We start from the raw sequence: 5,227 nt of genomic DNA on the forward strand, positions 1-5,227 counted from the left end.
TAATGACTGTTGCTCTTCAGAAAGATATTCGACCTCGTGGTTGTACACAATCTATAAATGGTGTAGCTATTACAGTGAACAGTAAAATGGCTTTGATATTTAGGTCTCTGTGAGTGTGTAAGATCTATAATATAAGCCTATTTTACATGGAAGAATAAGCAGATAAACACTATGGATTCTCACCCTGACCAGGTGTGGCTCAGTTCACTGGGTGTTGTCCTGCAAAGCAAGAAGTTGCCTGTTTGATTCCTGATCAGGGCACATGCTTGGCTTGTGGGTTCAGTGCCCAGTTGGGGCACATGCAAGGGGCAACCAATCAATGTTTCTCTCTCACATCAATGTTTCTCTCCCTCTTTCTGCCTCCCATTTCCTCTCTCTAAAAATAAATAAATAAAAATCTTTTAAAAGTATAATTTCTCTGTTGGCATGTTGATATCAGATAATTCAGCTATAAATTATGTCCTAGCAAACATAGGTTATGGAGAAGAAAGCAGTTATTGTGTCTGGTTTGTAGTGTATAGCTAGGAAAAGTCCTGTTAGGATTTGCAGGTCTAGGCAGGTTTCTAGAAAGGATCCAAAGTTTCATCATGAAGAAATATTTCATGAGGCTAAAAGTCAATGAATGAGTTGTTGATAATTTCAGTTAGTGGTGGGGATTTTTGAATGTTAGCCATTATTGTTCTTAAGAGTTGAAATACAATGATGGCTTTTCATGTCATCGGTCCTGGTTTGATTCCATGTAGAATAATGATGACATATTATGTTTATTTTAAGTACTAATTTTGTGATCAGTTTTATTGTCAGGTCAATTAGGAATAAGAAAAATAAAAGCCTTTAAATTTTTCACTACATCCTTCTCCATTGTTCTTTCTTTATGTAGATCTAAGTCTTCTATATCCTTTTTTCTACTTTCCAAAGAATTCCTTTTAACAGTTCGTGGAAGACATGCCTATTGGCAACAAATTCCCTCAATTTTTCTCTGTCAAAAAAGTCTTTATTTCTTTACTTTTAAGAGTAATTTTGTAGGGCATAGAAATATAGGATAGAAGCTTTTTATCCTCTCAATACTTTCAACATTTTAATATTGAATTGGCCAAAAATCCCTTATATTTTTTCCACATGATGACTCTGGTAGTGATTAGTCGTCTTTAACTTCATTTGAAACAATTTTGTTAGATTGTACTGTGACAGCTGTCATATGAGCCTGCATTAAAAAATCAAAATTGGTGAATTGTTCTGCAGCCATTTTAATACTGAACATGGAAGAAAATACACATTTTGGATATACTATACTTTGTTATTTCAAGAAAGGTAACAATGCAGATGAAACACAAAAGATTTGTGCAGTGTATGGAGAAAGTGCTGTGACTGATCGAACATGTCAAAAGTGATTTACAAAATTTGATGCTGGAGATTTCTCACTGGATGATGCGCCATGGTCAGGCAGACCTGTTGAAGTTGGTAGCGATCAAATCAAGACATTAATTGAAAACAAACAACATTGTACCAAGCAGGAGATACTCAAAATCTCAGTATCAATAAAGTTATTGGTGGAAATGAAAAATGTGTCTTACTTTACAGAAAAAGCCATACAGACTTTTTGGCCAACCCTATATTTTAGTCCATTCTCTTCTTTCTTGCCTGGTTTTTGAGAACAATTGAGAACAGTTTAGTGTCATCCTTATTTTTGTTCTTCCAGAGGTAAGGTGTTTTTTCTTCTAATTTCTTTCAGAATTTAAAAGAAATATTTTTTGGTAATTTAAGGATAATATGTCCAAGTGTAGTGTTGGGCGGGCATTCCTCCTGATCTCTAAGCTTTCTAAATCTGTGGTTTAGTGTATGATATTGATTTTGGGGAAATTTTCAATTATTTCAAATATTGTTCTGTTTCTTTTTCTTTATTTTTCTCTGGTGTTCCTATTAGGTGTATGTTACAACTTTGGAGTTACCCCCCAATGCTTGGATATTGTTCTGTTTTTTAGTCTTTGTTCTCTTTGCTTTTCAGTTTCTAAGGTTTCTATTGAGATATCCTAAGATCAGCTTCTCTCCTCAGACATGTCCCAGGCCTTCTTCATTTCTGTTACAGTGGGGGTTTTGGGTTGTTTTTTTTTTTAACTTCTAGTATTACTTTTTGGTGTTTTCTTAGGATTTCTATCTCTGCTTGCATTGCCCATCTGTTCTTGCATGCTGCCTACTTTAGCAATGAAAACCCTTAGCTTATTAATCATCGCTGTTGTAAGTTCCCAGTCTAATCCCAATGTCCCTGCCATGTCTGGTTCTAATGCTTGAACTGTCTCTTAAAATCGTGGGGTGTGTTTTGTCTTTTAGTATGCCTTGTTATTTTTGAATAGCTAGGTATGATTCACTGGGGAAAGGAACTACTGCAGAAAGCCTTTGGCCATGTGGTGAGGTGCGGAAGGAGGGGACGCATTCTGCAGCCCTGTGATTGGGTCTCAGTCTTCAGTGAGTCTGTGCCTCCAGACTGTGAGCTTCGCATGTGCTTCTCAGATCTCTCCCCTCTTAGGTGGGACGGGATGGCTGGAGTGGGCTAGAGTTGGGTATATCCACTTCCCCAGGGAGTTTTAAGTCTGATGAAATCCAAGTATGTTGGTTCTGGTAAAACAGTTCTTCCTGAGGGTAGACGTTAGTAAGAAGAACAGAGTGCTCTGGTGTATTTTCATACTGGTTCCTTTTCCCTGTCCCCTGACGGAAACACAGGGCCTAGGTGTGGAAATAAGACTACGTGTATCCTTATGTAACGGAGACTGTTGGAACTTTGAATAAAGATTTTTCAGAAGATTTGATAATTTCAGGGAAATTATCATCACAGAAAGATTACCTGGTTCATAGGATAGAGATTACTTCATTTAAGTTTTAGATTACCCACAAGTCACCTCTTTGCCAAGCTTCTAGTCTGCTTCTCTGTGGCAAAGGTCATATTATCTCTAACCTCTTGGAGACTTCTCAAATATTTCCCACACACAACAAAGATCAAAGACATTGAGAGAAAGAGAGGAGAGAAATCCTCCCAAGCATGTTCTAGGTGGACATTTGGACTTTTCACATGAGGGCTCCCTTCAGTGGGAAATTTACTTTCTTACCTTTTGTTACAATTTTGTCTCAATGTCTCAGCAGATCACCTCTCCCCAAAAGGTAATATTTTAAGGCAGAGGAAAATTAGGAATAAAAAAAAATTCATGTGTACTGGGTAGTGGACACATTTTTTTGATCAGTGAATAAATAAAACTAGTCTAGGAATTTGAAGCAGAGGAAAATAGATTTAAGGAAAGGCAGTAAATTGGTTTTGTTGGCTTTCTGACGATTTAACTCTTCAAGAACACAGGAGGAAAATATTAAATGAAAAACTAAGAAAATGGTTATTGCATCATTTTTTACAGAAAAATGCAGATATTTCGGGCATGGAATTGGGAATTAAATTAAGGCTGTTTAACAAGCATAGTAGCCTAATTTGTCTTTGTATCTAGTCCTGCCCCCCAGCCCCCACTTTTTGATCTCTTCTAATTTGTCTCTTCTGTACATGCTGAAATACAAATATGATTATATAAATTTCTTGCTAAAAACCTCTGGATTCATACTACCTAAAGCTAATCACATTTATTTTGCTATTCAAAGCCAATTATCTTGACTAAAATCTTTTTTTCTACCTGCATTTCTAGCCACTTCCTCAAATAACATGTTCTCCAATCAAAAGTCTCGCCAATTCCAACATAAACCGTACATTTCCACATGGCCTGTAACTACAATGTCATATTTTGCTTGTTGAATTTCTATGCATCTGTTAAAACTCAGCTCATTTCCTATGTAAAGATTTTAATGAGTCCTTTCCTTTAGCAGGTTCAGGTGTTCTGTGTACTATTTAATTATTTAATCTTTTTTTAGTAGGAAAAAACAAATTTATAAACTGTTATTACTTCCTACGGGCAGCTGTGTCCTGTTAACCAGTGGGCCTTTGTCTGCTGAGTAAGATAGGAGATAAAACGTGAGAAGCAGCACCCACGACTAAGAGTGAAGACAAAGCTAGAGCTGCCTGCACCTGAAAGCCCTGCTCTATCTCAAACTATGCCATCGATTTGATTTTTGCCGAGTTATCTCACCTCTATGCCTTGGTTTCCTTAATGAAAAAACTGCAAATGATAATAATAAAACCTAACCCTCTGGGTATTTACGAGGCTTAAATGAGACCAATCTTAGAGTGTTAGACGTGGAAGTACACAATCATGTTTGCTGTGTTCGTGACCACGAGGCAGTGGTGGTGGTATGCAGAATTGGAGGGCCTGAATTGCTTTGTCTAGTAAGCGGTGGACACATTTGAGTTTGGTTAGCGGAAGAGCGGGGAGAATCCAAGAGGAAGGAAACAAGTTAATGAGGCCTGGCAGAGGAGGAACACGCTGTTGCTACTGTAGGAAAGAATGGACTTTAGAAAACAGACCCATTTGGTTAAGGTTTAAAATATTTTGCTAGTGACTCTGTGTGATATTACTATCCCCTATCCCCATCTTCCACACGAGATCCCTAAATGCACGTTAAGAATAACGCTTTTGGTGCTGCGGGATTCCTTTTGGGTTGTGAGAGGTGTGGGGTTCTGCTTCAGTGTAGTGTGGGGCGCAAATACATTCACATGTGTGGACAAATTACTTCCAATTGCAAGTGTGTCTTCTAACAATGAGTCCTGGAAGGCAGTACCCATATCTTATTTATACTGTAAATATCAATCTCCAGCTTTCTCTGCTTATGAGAGAAGAATAAAAAGGGCAATAAGGATATTAGTATTGTCCCATAAGTGAAACCACTAGAATGCTAACACTTCCTTTCTTTCCACTCCTAAAAATATTCCTTAAGCATCACCTGTGGGCATTCCCCAATGGTTCCCTCAGCCTTGCTCAGTTGGCTAATGTCAACAATGGTAATTTGTGCTTCTTGCTGTTTTCTTCCTCTCTTAGTAACCCTGAAGCCATTACCACTCCAAGTTTCCCCAATGGGCAGCCTTGTTCCACTTGATTTCTGATAATAGCTCTTGTGTTTCAACTTTTTTTCACCTTTTTCATTTTCAGGCTTTTGCTTTTGGAACTTGGAATACTGCCTTAAGGCTGATCAGAGAACAGTGAAACTAATGCTTCTTGTTTTGCAGCCCAAACACTCCATCCCCAGTGGCTAGGTACCCAGAGTAGAGGGCTGGAGGAGTGATCCCCATTCGCTGGTAGGGACA

This window comes from Desmodus rotundus, chromosome 10 (assembly GCF_022682495.2).
Source record: "Desmodus rotundus isolate HL8 chromosome 10, HLdesRot8A.1, whole genome shotgun sequence".
Classification (NCBI taxonomy): domain Eukaryota; kingdom Metazoa; phylum Chordata; class Mammalia; order Chiroptera; family Phyllostomidae; genus Desmodus; species Desmodus rotundus.